Here is a 17401-nt window from a genome sequence, read left to right as displayed (position 1 = left end):
GAGCCGGCTCCACTCAGCATGTGGCAGCTCTTGGTCTGTCTGGCCTCCATTCAGAAAAGTAGCAGCGAGTCCGGCGCGGAGCAGCGAGGGGAGCTCTGCAAACACAGGGCCGAGTGAAGAATGAGACATATGAGAAACAATGGCACGTAGTCCCCGGCACATACTGTTGTAGAGAAACATAATTCAGATGTAAAAGTACACTCGGAGAGGGCCAAAGTTCACTAATCTTTCACAATGTTCCTGGGATCAGGGCTAGTAGGTCAGTAAAAATGGTTTAAAATAGCTATTCCACAGCTAATTCTTTTATTATATCACTTCTTAGAGCCTTAAAAGACATGTATCACAAATACTGAAGGAAATGAACTCTATTAATGCTCCTTTAAACCATACATACATTAATATAAGAGTAATATTGTGCTGATTGCATCACCGCAGAGAACACAGGACCCAGACTAGCTCCTGTATCAGTCTGAGCATGAGCTGCGAGCGACTGCCGGGCCCTGATAAGGCGGCCATTCATCACCAGAATTAATAAAAGCGAGAAACACACATCTCAGCCACAGATGTATGACATCATATGAGACGCACTTAGCGAGTGAAAAACATATATCACACATAATAGCATTAGCGGCGATAGCATCGCTTGCACAGATGCAGCAGCCTCCCTTCTTCTTTTATATACGTATATGTATATGTATATATATATATATATATATATATATATATATATATATATATATATTATATATATATATAAAGAGCCCAGCGGCCTTGGCCGCAGACAGATCTGTGTTCATTACAGCAGTGGAATCTAATGATGAATATTTGCCATGCATGGCTGCACAGGTACAGGCCCCCCCATTAAGCCAGTTTGCAAATCTGTAATAAAACATTTATCTAGCTATTACTTTACCTGACCTATTGGTCAAAGTTGCTAATGGGTTCCAGGGCTATTCCCAATAGAATCTCAACATTGATTTTGTGTTCCTCTGAAATATCTGCTCAGGGCTAATGCCACCGGTACATGTTGAAATGAAATTAGTGACCCGTTGAAATTTCCCTCCTATTTCCTCCTTAAATAAATAAATAAATAAATAAATGGAAATCTGCAAACGCTCGGGAGACGCTGATCTGAGACGACCGTCCCCGCAGGAATCCGGGACACCGTGGCGACAGAGGGAAGTCATTTCCGATCCCCTTGTTTTAAATCATGCATTTCACAGCTGTGTGTGTGTGTGTGTGTGTGTCACACCTTTGCCACAGAACTGTGCGCTGGAGGTTTGTCTCCACTTTTGCAAAAAAAGTGGACATCAAAAATGTCATCCGAGTGCAAAACAACACAATTCCTCTGATGTTAAAACCAGCCAGTTACCATTTCCTCATCCTCCCCCCCCCCACCCTCTCCGTGTAGTGACTCTCACTCAGTGAGCTCGGAAAGCATTACATCATTGCTTAGCTTATGCCACTGCGCAGAAAGCTTCCATGTTGTGTCATCTCTGAGCCACACGTGGTCCTCCTCTCCCGGCGGGAGACCGTCTGATATTGCTCTGGGAATACTGATATACGCTCTCCCCACGCCGGAGGCTTCATAATAACAATAACAGCGCGGCGCTGTGCCTAAATTTAAACCTGTTTACTGTCTGTTAATTGACGAGTAGACAGGATTTACGGTATCTGCTCCAGATCTGCCGTCGCAGAGAGAGCGAGCGGGACGGGCGCCGACGCCGCCGCCGCCGCTCCTGTCCTCGCGGGCTCCGCTCTGGCTCTGTTATACAAGCGTGTCACGCTGTTCCCGACACCGCCGGTGCCTCACACATCCCTGCAAGCTGTGTGACAGAGCACTGAAATGACACGCCAGCGGTCGGTCCCCTGTGAGTCCTGTGATATGAACCGTAACAGGTGAAAGAAAAAAAAGCTATTTGGACCATAAATATAATTTATTATCTCGTGAATCCAGATGAGAAAACATGTAGTTTTCTATCATGTAGGATTCCGGGATGCCTATTTCCCCCCCCCCGTGAAATCTTGGATATAATGACCTTATGCAGTAAGTAGTCATTCCCACTGTTGTGCACGGGTCCCTTGCTGATAGTCAAGGAGAATTTGTGTGAAAAATTGGCTGCTGGCTGAGCAACAGTCCAGTCCCTGTGTCCTCTGCTCTGGTCTTGGCCTGAGGCGACTCCTGCTGCTGTTGATGGCTATCCATTTGCTCTGCCCTCCCTCAGTTCAGGAGGAAGGCTGAGAGGAAGCATCAGCCCCATCTGCCGCACTGATATTTACCATCCCTTCACAATTGTGATGGGGGGAGAGGGGTGGGAGGGGGGCGGCGGCTAAGGCCCTATTCCCTTATGGTGTTTAGCACTCTGGCACATACACATATGTGAGGGAGTGACTCAGTATGTTTAGCATGAGAAAAAAATATATATTGTCGTGTTAGTCTGACTAATACCAGACTTTTAAAACACACGTAAGCATAGTCAGACTAACGCACATGCACCACAGTTCCTGCCCTTGGTTTAAACGCGGGAAATACAGTGGTACGCGGATAAATAACCAATAAATGGGTCAAAAGACTCAGGACCCGTCCCATCCACATGGAGACGGCATTTTTTGAAAACACTGTCATTCATTGTCTTGTGTTTTGGAGATTGTTTGACAGTTTTATTAACGACTGTCAACGAAAAGTAGCTGAAGTCAGTCTGAGAAGACGCTAGCTATCACGAGAACACGTCCTGTTGTAGAGATCTCACACACGGGGGTGAAAAACGTGTTGAATCGTAAAATAAACAGAGACCAAAACCCATTTTTACTTGTTTATCCAATCCAGTCCAACTTTATTTATAAAGCGCTTTAAAAACAACAACAGCTGAACCAAAAGTGCTGTACATCAGCGATAAATAAAACAAATCAAATATGAAAACGTGCGACCTGATCGACCTAAGAACAAACAATAAACCACACAATAAGATACTGTGGAAAGTATAAAAACAACACAAATAAACAAGTCATACAATGATGTTTCATACTGGGATCGAAAGCCAAAGAGTAAAAATGGGTTCTAAGATGCGTTGACAGTAAGTTGGTAGATTTGTCATTAGTCGCTTTTGTTAAAAAATAAAAGTTGCCGGAAAGGACACAAAAACTTCTCTTTCTGTAATGTGTACAAACGTCTTCTTCTCTGTATTTGGTGTAACATTACAGCGCCACTTACAGTCCAGGCCTATGTACTACAGCGTTGGGGGATATTTTCTGAACGTTCCTGAAACGTCTTTACGGGGGAACTTTTTTGAAAACGGCAAAGAAAAAGATGCTTTACGTCCAGATGTGGCCTCAGAATACTCGACTTGTTAACACCGAGCTGTAAGATGAACTGGAAGCTGGAAGCCGCCTCAAATCAAGCCCAAAGGCCCCCACTATTTGGGGGAGGGGATATCCGTCAATACATTGATTTCCACTAGTGCTTGTACACTGGAACACTGGAACGACAGCAGTCCAGCACGGAAATGCAATGAACGAGGTGAAAAGAGCAATAAATGAGTGCTGCTCACAGGAATCTGACTGAAACCCAGACTTCACTTCTCCTGGATACAAAATAGTCAGTGTGACGGATAATAAGTGTGGAGCTGGAAGCCGCACGCTCCGCCGCTGCCTAATTTCCCATTCACAACTTCATTTTTTTTATCATTATTATTATTATTATGTAGCGAAGGTAATGAGACATTGAAAGGAAGTTTGGAGGGGGGAGTGGCTGCACATCAGCAGGTTGTCGCCAGTGTTTTTTGGCACAGAAACAAACAGTTCCATCACTCCTCCCCGAATCGGTTCTGACGCGTGATAAGATCTCATTGGGAGAAGGTCACTCTTTTTGTGGGGAGCTGCTGGAGGTCGCACATCACTCATGTGAATTATCTCTCCGGAGGGGGGGAGGCTGGGGTGGGACACTCCATTTCACACCTGCTTTCTTTCTTTGCAAACCAAACTCGGAGAATGATATTAATTAAATTGAGTGGAGTTCAATAATGTGTTAGAGAAACATTCTGTCGTGTTTTTCTGTACTGGATTCAGTGTGTGATTAAAGACAACTTTGAATGATTGTGTTGTTTTTATATAAAATATGACTGGGATTAATTATGAGTCTGTATTAGACATTTATCTTTGAGCTTTACAGCAGCTGTGGGAGGCCCTTGCTCTCTCCAATAATAATAATAATAAAAAAACAAAAAAGGTCATAAGCCCCCAAAATTGGTCCAGTGGGTTCATAATGTGTAAGCGCTTAAATGAAATCGTATTTAAATCCAGATTAGAGTACGTGTGTGTTTTTTAATAACATTACATTTATTTGGTTTCATTTTTATCGCCTGTAATTCGCTCGTTCCATGTGTGTTTGTGTGTAGTTGTTGCCCAGATTGTGTTGTTGCCACCGTGGATATTAGTGTGTCTCTGATTGTATAAACGTTTCTGTTTGGCTTCCTGCCCGGAGCCATGGGTTTGAAACCACGGCCTATGACTATTTTTGTGTGTGTTTGTTTGGTCTTTGCTTTATATAAATCAAATTTACTCCTCCAAGTAAGTGACGGGGCACTTTCTTATCACACAACACTGTGTGAGTGTGTTTGTAGTAAAAAAAAAACCCGGTCAAGGGAAGGTGCCTGCTCCTCGGCAACATTTTAATTTAATGACACCGACTTCAGACATTCATGACCCCCTGCCTCTCCACCCCGGGATTAAGTCAGGCTGTAATCTAGATTCAAAACTGCTGCTCAGGGGGAGTCCATGCAATTTCCCCCTCCAGCAAGAGCAGAGCCAGCAGTTGGTCATTCATATGCATCTGAAATCTAATACTCTGCTGCTGTGCCCCTCCGTGGCCCCACCTTTCCTGACTCACCAGTGAACTTTGCACACCCCCTCCGCTTCCTCCCACTATCTCTCACTTTCGTGCCCTCCCCTCCCTCCCCCGTCTTTCCACCCATTTGCATGTTACCCAGGTTACATTGTTAGGGTCCCCCCCCCCCCATTCCTCACAGTTAGACTCGGCACAGGGCACAGGATAGTCTTTGCTGCTTCAGTAAATAATTAGCACACTGAATCCTCTGGGGGGGCCCTGATACAGGAAGCATGGCTTTCTTACCAAGGGGGCTCAGATTGTAATGATCGCTATCCTGCGAGGTTTTTTCTGCCAATGTGAGAAATAACATCCTCTAAGTTATTTTGAATGGGAATGGAGGTAAACAGCCTTGATTTATGAGATTATAGCACACATTAGTCTGTTAATAAAAACTGCTCTGCGAGGGGAAAATACTCCCGCAGACAGATGTTATTTTGTAGAATGTAACGATCGCGTCGCGCAATCAGTCAAATTAACACACTTTTAATTTCTAGTCGATTTAATTGATGTCAAATGACACCGTATGTTGTCATCTATTGTGTGTTTTAATAGGAGTGCGTTCAATTCGAATTACGGGAAATATTCGCTCGCTCAATTATCCCGAATGCATCGCTTTCATTTCTGGTAAACCCAAAAAACCCGAAGCATCAGACGTGTGCCAGATAATGTGACCTCACTGATTACTGAAGGAGACACTCGGATTTTATTAAAAAAAAAAAAAAAAAGTATTCACACTGCTGCCAAAAAATCCATTAACTGCGTGTAGACGAGATAACTTTGGATATTATTGTGAGAGATGAAGAGGGAAATGTGCCAGGACCTGAACGGGACTAAAAACACATCCCTTCCCTTTTGCCCTCCAGTGCACGTCGAAACCCCAAAAGGGGCAAAAAAACGCATCCCGGCGCTGAATAATTCATGTGTTATGTGGATGAACAATTCATATGCATCATGCTGAATCTATATCCATTATAAAGAAATGTTATATTCATGAAAGATACGGCACACTTTAAACACTGTCAAGGAAATGCGTGTTTGTGGGCGTTAAGCACACAGCTGGCCACGCTGGGATTCGTACGCTTGATTTTATTGGCTCCCCAGCGGTTTCCATCGCGACACGTGGACCAAAGGAACTTGTGGCCCTGTCAAGGTGAAAAAGCAAGACGGTGCGGAAACACATTTTACGCACTAGTGGCACAAGTGGCGTCCTCCGTGGAAGGCCCTGCGTGGTCGTAGATTGTTTGTAGCCGGTGGGGACTGAAGTTACCGTGTCTGAAGTGATGTGACATGTTTCTCCACTCCTCACCACAGATACACACACACACACACACACACACACAGAGACACACTCCTTCTCTCCTAGCCGGTCAGAATTATTCATTTGGTTGAGCACCTCAGCCACCAGCAGAGAAATGCTGTCACTGGGTCATTACAAATGCCCACGGGCGGTTGAGAATGTCCTCACAGATACAGGAGACAAACAGAGGGCCCGCATGCTGCTGTCTGACTGCTGCTGTTTGATGGTGTTCTCAATGACCTACATTTCCCTGCTCCAGACGTTTCCATATTGGACCTGATAGTTTTTTGTTTTTTTTTAATTTATTGAAATGGTAAAAAACCTACGGAGCCCCATGACATGACATCGTCACTCGCTTTACTTGTGCAGCTCTCCGGGTGATTCATGAGAATTAATATTATTCACGCACACGTTTTAAGTAAATGTTTGTGGAAACAAATTAGTATTTTGTGGGAACAAATTACTATTTTGTGGGAATAAATCAGTATTTGGGAACAGATTAGTATTTTGAGCGCATGTTTTACCTATTTTGTGGGAGCAAATTAGTATTTCATGGGGACAAATTTGTATTTTGTGGAAACAATTTAGTATTTTGTGTGCAAGTTTGACCTATTTTGTGGGAAAAATTTGTATTTCGTGAGAACAAATTAGTATTTTGTGCACACTTTTCACCTATTTTGTGGGAAAAATTTGTATTTCGTGGGAACAAATTAGTATTTTGTGGGAAAAAATAGTATTTCGTGGGAACAAATTAGTATTTTCTGGGAACAAATTAGTATTTTCTGGGAACAAATTAGTATTTTCTGGGAAAAAATAGTATTTCGTGGGAACAAATTAGTATTTTCTGGGAACAAATTAGTATTTGGGAACAAATTAGTATTTGGTGGCCACCCATGTCATGTCTGGGGCACTGTAAAAACAAACTTACTTGAGTATTTCCTTTTTCTACTCCAGGGTGCTATCAAGTGCCAATTCAATTTTTATAACATCCTTCATGAGTCCATGCTAAATTATTGAACACACTATCACACTAACCTCTCTAACACGAGGCTACGACCGCTCCTCTTTGACGAGATGTCTCATGTCATATATGATAGTGTGATGAATATACTGGTTATTGTTGTCCTCCGTTTTAAGCACAACTCTAGTTTGCGGCATTTAAAAGTTCTGGCTCGTAAAAATGAGGACGTCCCAGGCTGAGGATGTGTCCCAACATCTCAGGATGCACGTAGAGTTTATGGAGTTCCAGCAGAGGGAGGTTGTTTCATTAATTCGGAGCTCATTGTGGCTTTATGATTATGACACATTACACAACCTCACAGTTATACTGTAGTCTGCTCATTTTCTGCAAACACCACGAAAAGCAGCTCTGCAGCGGAAACGAGACTCCCTTCGTAAATTCTCCTCCTGAATTAGGGTTCAGCTTCTCAGCAATGAGCTCACAGATTGTTGTCTCATAATAGCAGCTGTGTGGGGACACAAACTCCACGAAAGAGCATTAAATTTATCCAAGCCGGTTAATCCTTGCGACTCATCCTGTTAACGATGCCCAAGACAGGACTTACAAGCTTCTTCTTTACCTTTAGATAGTGTGGAACGTTGGAATATAAGCAAATGTCTGTTACATCCCAAGCATTTTATCACAGGAGTTCACTCATCAGCTCCACACGGCCCTGTGTGTTTCTCAGCTATAGCGGGGGTTAAGATCTTGTGGTGATATTCATGGGCTACACACAGGAAGTGATTTGTTTTATGTCGTGACAGACGGAGGCAGCGGCAGCGTTGTGCTATTAAGGGAGACAGCTGCGAGCACGTCAGGTTCCTTTTTACGGTACCCACAGGTAGATTTGTTTTTGCGGTTTCAGGAACGGCGTCATCCCTGAACGACATCTTACAGACATGACAAACATAATTAGTGAAATAAAAAAAACATACTAAAAAGAAGTAAAACAAAAAAGAGTGAGATAGAAGTGCTCCAAGGTGCAATAAACAAGACCTAGAATCATGAGAGTAAAAAAAAAACAGTAAAAATAAATGAAAAACATAGAATTAATATGGTAAGAATAAAAAAGTATATAAAAACAAATAATTAATAGATAAATAATGTGGAAAAGCTGTTGGTTCCTGGAGCAAAACAGTTGCGAAACAGTTGCTGACACTTTTTTACCCACAACGTCACAGTTCACTTCAAACTGATACTGTGCGTGACATCATCAGACTTCCTGCCACTGATTGGTCCGAGTGTCGCCACAGGAAGAGTCATGAGCACGACGTCCGACACAAGAATCAAAGTGAACAATGCCGAACTGTAGATCAGTTAAAAAGACTTAAAAATCCTGAAAATGTGCGTTAATCTACAAGAATTACCAAGGAAATCTAATCTAAAATCTCATCCTTTAACAGCGGAGTCTGGTGTATTTAGCGACAGTGTTGCTGAAAGCCGCATCACTGGGACCGTGTAGTGGAAACACGCCTATAGTGTCCATGAAAAGTTTCAAATGTGAATTTTACTCATAAAAAGAAGAAAAAACCTACAACTTTACTGAATCCTAAGGAGAAAATCACAAGTTACCCAACTAGCAAATACATTTCTGTTTAAAATATTAGGGTTAGGGTACACGTTATTTTTATGTGAGGTGATGAAATGAGGGACGCGACAGCGATCACAAGAGGAGACTGCACATTGATTTTCAAAAACCACACATTAGGCTGCGAGTGCATATCAAAGGGAACAGCCAGCCTCGGCCTGTACGATGTGATTTAAACACGCTACGGCCACGTTTGAGCCTCCAGCGAACACACTTTAATAACAAGGTGTTACTGCCATCGTGTCTGCATGTGTGAGCCACTGAGCTAAAAAGAAAATCAGTGTAGGAGGGGGAAAAGACAGTGTATAAGAAGAATTTGTGCCTGTGTGATTTGATGAATTATTAAACTCACATTTACAGATTTCTTAATTAGAAAGGGTAATCCAGTAATTAACATGAGGACCAGCTGGCTGTTACCATATTTCACTGCAGTATATAATCCCACTGCCGGTATTACAGTGAGCTGCAAGTTCCCTCCTCGCCAAAAAAAAAGAAACTCACTAATAATAATCCCATTAGGTCTCACTCCAGGAACTATAGTCATCTTTTGAGCGGCCTCAACCGTGTAATTGCTGTGCATTTAAAGCAATTTGGTCAGTGGTGACAGAGACCTGCTCACTGCCGAAAAGTTAATGGCACTGAAAGCCGATACTGCAGCCAGACTCCCTCGGATACAGTTCCTGACGCAGAAAAGAAAGCGTGGATTTGACACCACGACTCGTGTGAACACAAGAATACACAAAAAAAACAATATTTTCACGAAGCAAACAAAAATATCCATTTAATCATTCAAAAGTATTGTATTTTATTGTTTTAATATTTAAAATACACTTTCTTTGCGCCGTGGTATTTTGTTTGCGATTCTGAGCGTGGGCGGGGCCTTAGGAAGCTGCCTGCTGATTGGCCACTGGGTTTCTGAGTCGCTGTCCGTCTATGAACTCGTTCCCGGGGTTTTTCCCCCCGTGGACATTCGCACAATGGTTTATAATCTGACAAACTTAGACACCAGGCGGACTGAGGAGACTCGTCCTGAGCCCCGGTGACGGGTGTTGACAGCGAGTGGAATCGAAGCCGTTTCCAAATTGTGTTTAAAGAGGGATACAAGGCGTCGGAGTGACTGCGCGCTCGCAATAACACATTTAGTTTGTTTTGGTCCAATTTCAATCAGGCGCCCGGGCTTGTTCCTGTCACGACAGAGTCCTCTAGCACACTGCAGTGGTGTGACTGATATCTCATACACTGCATTTCTCACTCCAGTGCACCCTAGGATTCAACCTGACCAACCCTACCACCCACACACACACACAAACGCCTCCCTTCCCCCCCCCCCACCTCCGCCTCATCCATCCAAACTCCACCACCTTTATGACCATATTTCTGTAAAGTCCGCCGCCTTGATTTGCTTTGGCGTTCCTGTCCTTATTCATCCAGCGCGGGCTGTGAGCTGGAATAATTAGGCGGACGCCATAAGGCCCCCTGCCTCCCTCTTGACAAGTGATCAACAAACAATGATTTATGAGGCCATCTTTTATCAAGGGATGACCATTGATTTAAACACACACACACACACACACACAAAAACACATATGCATGAACACACGCACGCACAGTTTTTGACGCATAAATCACCTTCAGTGTCTGCGTGGTGCTTTTATGCTGACCCATCCTGTTTACCTGCCATTCACTTTAATAAACAACACAAGTCCTAAGCCTTGATGTGGATTTGATGAGTGATCTGACTGGTAACACTGTGCACTGTTTAGAATCCCTTGAATGCTTGAACACAACACCCCGCCGCCCACCCACCCCTCCTGCAAATCAATTTGGCTGCTCCTTTTTTTCTTTTTTTTTTTGCTTCACGGATGCTGATTCCACATATTTACTGGCTTTTGTTTTAAGTATTGATTGTCACAGAGGCCTATAGGAGAAACACAACAACAAAGCATATCACTGAGTCTGCCTGTTCTCTTCTCTGTGTGCCTAGGTAAGGTTTCTTTGACAGACAACATGCATACTGTGCTTTATTACCCGCCAGCTGCAGGTCATACGTCGTCTCTTCCCGCAACATCGCAGGATCGTATTTCCGCGCGTCCCCGAAAGCGGGTGGCGTCGGATCCTGATTAATGAGTAATGAAATGGCTTTTAGTTATTGCGGGATGAAAATATTAATACGCCGGTTGTTGAGTGAGAGGAAGGGAAGCGGTGCCTTTATTATGTTACCCGGTCGTTTCCATCATCTCACAGATCTGTCATAGGTCCGCGGCGTCGGAGTGATTAAGAAGCCATATTGGTCATCAAACGCTAAGTGGTCCTGGGTCGTATTAGAACGCGCACGTGCTGTCATCGGCACAAACGACTCCTTTTAAGCGCCCGATAAATCAAAGTCTGCGCCGATTTTTTGTGCTTATGATGTGCTTCTGTGGGCAAAAGGATGTTTAATAACAAAGGAATTCAACCATTCAAGTGTTTTCCCGATTTTCCACTGGTTTTGGAAAGTGGTCGACGCAGGCATTGGGCGATATTGGGATGAACTCTGCATTATTGTCTTTCCTTACCGCAGATTGATCGCCACTGCAGTGCGGTCGATATGTGTCCAAACATGATGTTAATAAGGTGACCGGACTGCATGTCTGCACCGCGACACCACAGAGCGTGATGATGCAGGGGCACGCACGTCTCTCGTTCTTCCTCCTCCTCCTCCTCCTCCAGTGCGTGATGATAAGAGCGGGCGCCTCGTGCCGGTCGTTGCAATTATACCGCCGTTAGCGATTGCCGTTGATCAGAGGCCGCACATCAAAAGTGAGTGGATCTATATTGATTCACTGCCGTTGAGAGGCAGTGACCAAGTTGAGCTCTCACACTGTGGCAGAGCCCGTGCCCTGTTTACGCTGATTGACTCCTCCTCTCCTTTAACATTGCATTGTGGCGGCGGCGGCGGCGGTGAGATAATTGAGCGTGTGGCATGAATGCAGCGTTAGAGATTCATGTTTTCTCCTGCACCCCGGCCTCTCTGTGCAACCTTCAGCCGGCAGATGATTGAAGGGCCTCTGGTGTCTCTCTCTGCCCGACGTGGATAAGCAGTTGTCATAGGGAACATCAATACTTGAATGGATAGACAGTTTTATCCATTGATTAAACACTGAGCGAATGCATGAGTGCTCACCCTTGCAAGGAGCGGCGTCCGCGGTGCCGGTAACTACCCCTTCTCCATTTTTGTGATTTAGGGTACATTTGCACAATGATCTCTAAGTGCGCTGTCATGCCCTTACCTCGCCATATTTGCAAGAGCATAATCAATAGCTTCATTTGAGTTCCACGTACATGTGGATGAAGACTTATGGTCGCAGGGAACGCCATGTTTTATACTGTTGCATAAGGTCAAGCGCGTGTTTCTCCTGCTAGGAGGATTGGTTTGGAAATAGCCCCATCAACATTGATGAAGCGATGACAAATGGGAATTACGGTGTGACAGGTCAAAAATTGCCACTTGGAAGGCTCCAATCAATAACAGTTTCCCTCATTTTACACTGTAAAGTCAACTGCACAGCTGGTCGTAACTTGGGTTTATCAGCAGACACAACACAGGAACTCGTCGTTTCATACACGTTTTAAAAAGATCGGATGTAAAAGATTCAGTTTAGATTGACTAAGTCAGCGCTAATTGTGTTTTCTGTATTCCTGTCACATTTCTTATAAGGCAAAAAATCAAGGAAAGCATCTTGACTGACACGTGGTTCTCCTGCAGCATCTGCTCAAAGGGGACTCTTACCATGGCAGGGATCTCATTCAGATGGTCATTAGACAGATGAAAATAATTTACCCACATCTCAATTACCAAGAAGCCAATTCTCCCGGTGCACTGATGGCCTTTCACAGAAGCGCCGTGGTTTTCCAGGTACTGTGGGTTGCTCTCACACTTGATTGTGTGCGTTTGTGCCCGGGAGATCTCACTATCTGTGAATGCCCTTTATGATAACAGAGGAAAAAATGAGAGTATGGAGGGGGAGGAGGAGGAGGAGGAGGAGGAGGAAGAAAGGGTAAAAGATACACAAATGTTGACTGGATTGCATTCATGGTTCTCTTAATTTGGGTAAACAGTCATTATTTCACGTGACATATGGTGCGTGGGCAGTTTGTATAAATTATATTCATCTGTGCCTTGTTTAATATGCTCTGTCGTTTTTTTTTATCTTTCATTGATAGTCATGTGGCACTTTTCCATCAGGGATAGAAGCTAGTATCTGGGTTTCTTTTTGTTTTTGGTGCCTCTGTGTGTCTGTTTGTTTGTTTGTGTTTCCACACTTGCCAATTTGACCAGCAGAGGCAACAAGCCTCTGGCGGCCTCTGTTCCAACCAGACGTGTCCGAGGAAGCTGTAGCGTCGTTCTCTTCTTCTTTGGTAGGAGTGCGTCCTGTTCCTCGCGTCCAGACTTGTACCGCCACCCGATGGTGAAGTCAGTTACTACAGGACCCTGGCGCGTGAGTATACCAGTGTCCGGTATACCAGGCCCTTGAATCATGCAGAACTAATGTTTTTAATGAACTGATTCTAATGATTCAGTACACTGAAAATAAGGAGAAAAAATCTCTAGTTTGTGTGCGTAAAAGTCGAGTCGAGCCAAGCCAAGTACCAATAAATGAGCTCTAACAGTCTGACCAATGCTGTTTTCAAGGGCGTCCGTTTGCTCAGTCCTCGGCCAGAACAGCAGTGGCTGTTGCCCTCAGCATTAACCCCTGCTGGCTCCTAGAGGTTAAAACCTCTCTTTTGATTTACAGCGGCCAGTGGACACAGCGACCATTAAAAAGATGTAAATTTAGGCTGTTTGTAGAGGGAAAGGTGCATGAACCCAGTGACAGACCACCCACACTCTCTCTCGCTCTCTCCCTCAAACAACACTTTGTGCGGCTGTGGCTCACAAATCAGGGCCGGGGGGGGGGGGGGGGGGGGGGGAGCTTTCATTTGGGGAAGGTCACAGACCTTTTTATCACCTCCTTAAGACACCCTTTGGAGGCATCTCTCATGTCACACAACTGGATGCCGCACATCCCTTTGGTGCGTCGTCATTGGCTGGTTCTGTTTGCTTCCTCCAAACAGTGACAAGTGGCCTTTGCCACGCTGAGGCAAAGGTCTCGGTCAGTCTGTTTACATGACTTTACATGAAGAAAAATAATGATTTTACAGGACTATTGAAATTTGACTTAATTTAATTACTCAGGGTTAGTCAGACTAAAACATTTAATCAGACACAAACTGGCCTTGGTACTCTGCGGTCCACAGATGCAGAGATGGGAAGTAATGAATTACAATTACTCGCACTACTATAATTGAGTAGGTTTTTTTGGAAGTGCTGTACTTCACTACATTTTAGATAAAAAAATCCAGAAACGTTGCCAGTGAATGATAAGGACAGGTGAATTGGCGCATATTTTGTGACCTTTGACCCATTTCGACTGACACATTATGTGTTTACATATTTTATTTTGTGAGCACTCATTTGCGTCCTCTTGTCCTTTTTGCACGGCACAAAAAAGACTACGTTTTTACTTTAACTACTACTTTAAGTACATTTTTAGACCAGTACCTTTACTTGTACTTAAGTAAAAATGTATTAAAGTAGTGTTTTTACTTGAGTAGAGTATTTCAGTACTCTTTCCACCTCCGCAGATGATAGGAAGACTTGGAATGGTGCACTCCACGCTAACAAATTGGGTTTCTTTTCATAGCACATGATGTAGATTTGGGGAAAAATAGGCAATAAATCATGGCACATGTGAGAGAACAGCAGTGTGATTGACAGCAGGTATGATGCAAGAGGAGCCTGGTTCAACCTCTGTTTGCAAAACATCAAGATGACACCAATTTCAAGGCTTCAAAAACAGGAGTTTTGACTCTGCTATCGTTGCCACTTGTCTGTGACGTACACGCAAGGGCTTCTTTACTGGGATTAGGATAGTTGTCCAACTTAACAGTGCATGGAAACATACTGAATGACATGTATGTAATGCGATAGTAAAATTCAGTCAAACAACCCCTCTCATTTTGAAAGTTACACCCTGCACTGATACTGAAGTTATTCATGTCACTTTAAAAACACCCAAACAGTGCCCACACATGGTTCCTTGACATCTGCCTTATGCCTCACATGTGATGGATGGTTTAAATGTCACCTCTGCCCCGGGTGTTTGCGTCAGCTTCTGTATGAGCGACGTTTTGTGTGTGTGTGTGTGTGTGTGTGTGTGTGTGTGTGTGCGCTGGCATTGTTTGCCTCCGTCAGATGTTTGTGTTGTGTCTGTCAGCCTTGCCAGCACTGCTGCCTTTCTTGTCCTGACGTGTTCTGCTGTATCCTGCAGCATTTGGCACCTTCTTTAGTCCCCTCCCCTTTTGCTACAAACAACACACAAACACACACACATCCTCAATTAGCCAAGATAAGCTGGGATTCTGTGACTTCCTGCAGATTCCTCTTCAGATAAGAGAGAACACTTTAAAAGCTCCGCTCAGACAGAGACATGAGCTTCTCTGGAAGCCCAAGAGAAAAGGAAAAGACCGACACGTACAAAACCTCGAGTCACCAGGCTCTTGTCTGTCAACGCGATGATTGGCTTCAGCATCATCCTGTCGCACCACATTACTTTTGGTTTTTTGCACACCTCAATAGCACTCTTTGCCCGAAACTCATTTATCACATCGCAGAGAATGGACACCATCGTGTCACGGGGGAACATTTCTGAGAGTGCAACAACGCTTTGGAAAGAGTCACACAGCGCTGACTCGAGCATCTGCAGCAGAAGCCATTTGCGCGACTTGAAAATAAACAATGTTTTTTCTCTTCCACAGTTGGTCTGTGTGCTATGCATACGTTTAAGGATGTCATTACGCTGGGATGGGCTGTCACTGAAGACAACTTTAGCAGGCCAGGGCAGATCCAAAGTGAAAAAAAAATGTAAATTTCTCAAAGGCAGCCTGCAATTTTGTAAACCTTTAATGAGCTTTTTGTATATTGTGGAAACAATATGTGAGAGCAGCACAACAAGAGCATAGAGGACACACAGGGATGCATCTGAGGCGAGCAGATAATGGCCAGCTGAAATAAGCAATGAACTCATCTTTTAAAAAAAGAAAAAAGAAGTTGAAGTAGATCAGATTCCAGTGAAGAGGAGTCTGTCCCTCTCGTGTGCACATTACTGCATCTCATTTTGCTTGTTGCTGCCTAGAGTACTATGACAACAGTAGTGGGTAGAGATTTAATCTCTCCAGCACCCGCTAACAACGCCACGCCACTGGCTGAGTGCCGAAACACGAACAAAGGACTAATCATCTCGAGAACTAAGCATTTTCCCTTACACATACACACACTTTCCCTATATTTCGCAGAGCTGTCAGGAGTAAAGAGATAAAGAATGAGCGGGGGGGCGGGGGTGGCGGGGGGTAAAAAAAAAGTCAGCTACGGTGTGAGAAGTGTCTGCCACAACGGCGCCATTAACACCCAGTGGTGCTGCAGTAAGGGAGGGAGACAGGGCCTCCGAGCACTCGGAGTGAAATTGCAAACCCAAGGTTCCTGATACAACCTGTTATTATTTTTGACACAAGCCATTTACAATTGCTATGAAGGTGGCAATGGAAAATGTAATATTGATTGTATGCCCTCCAGGCTTTGCTCCCCTGACTTCTAAACGTCACACGTCGCACATATGTAGGGTGTGATGATATGTCTCTCTTTTTTTATTTTGTTTTGCCCCTCCCCCCCTCTCTCCCCCCGCCCCCCCCCCTTTTCCACAAATCCTATTTTAGAGGCTTTGTTGATAGTTTATTTGATGAGGTAATTACATTGGTAGATTGAGGGGGCAAGGTGATGTTTTGGGAGTCGGGGAAAATAATAGAAAGCTGTGTAACTACTGCAATGCAATATGATATCCGTCTGATGTGACAGGTGTTAATATACCCAATGGCAATCTGTATTTCATCTCTTTTTCATGAGGGTGCTTACTGAATTACTTCCAAATGACATTTCTGAAACATTAAGCGTCCGAGGCACCGTGGGATTGCTCGCGCTGGCTCATTTTCGGAATTATTAAGACCCACTCCAACATACAGTACATCTAGGATGTGGAAAAACTGTTTCGTCTGAAACCCAGATGTGTCGTATCCTCGGACCGTTGTCTCTGAGCTTCAGCATTAGAGAGCAGAGGAAGCTATTAAACAAACTGGAGAACAAGTGGCCTTTGGAGCACTCTGTGTCTGTCTGTCTGTGACAGAAACCTGTCAAAACCAAAACAAACATGTTTAACAAGGACCTCAAAGGACTGGAGACAATTGTGTGAGCCTGTGTGAGGTGCAGTGGCAGTCTCAGTGTCTGGGGAGATTGCAGGGGTTATCTGCCAATGTGGTAATTACGCCTGGGGCTCGCTCTCTCTCTCTCTCTCTGTGTGTGTGTGTTAAGTGTGACAACTTTCTGCCTTGTTTCTAAAAATGAATGCATGACCTGCATAGCAACCCTCCATGGAGAAAACCACTGATTGCCGCGTTAAAAGCTATCTTTGTGAAAAGTGCTGTCTAAGAGCTCTCTCGCTCTGGCGGCGGATGCCGTAGCGAACGCGTCGTTATGGACTCATGTGATGATTTAGATGACCC

General features: G+C 44.2%; 1 protein-coding gene across 5 annotated transcripts in view; it reads left to right on the top strand.

Annotated features, from left to right (window-relative positions):
- LOC131444765 (doublecortin domain-containing protein 2C) overlaps positions 1-17401 on the top strand; it is a 303607-nt gene that overhangs the window by 219483 nt on the left and 66723 nt on the right. The window lies entirely within an intron of this gene.

This window comes from Solea solea, chromosome 18, assembly GCF_958295425.1.
Source record: "Solea solea chromosome 18, fSolSol10.1, whole genome shotgun sequence".
Taxonomy (NCBI): Eukaryota; Metazoa; Chordata; class Actinopteri; order Pleuronectiformes; family Soleidae; genus Solea; species Solea solea.
Note: the sequence above shows the minus strand (reverse complement) of the source record. Positions and strands in the feature narration are given on the sequence as shown.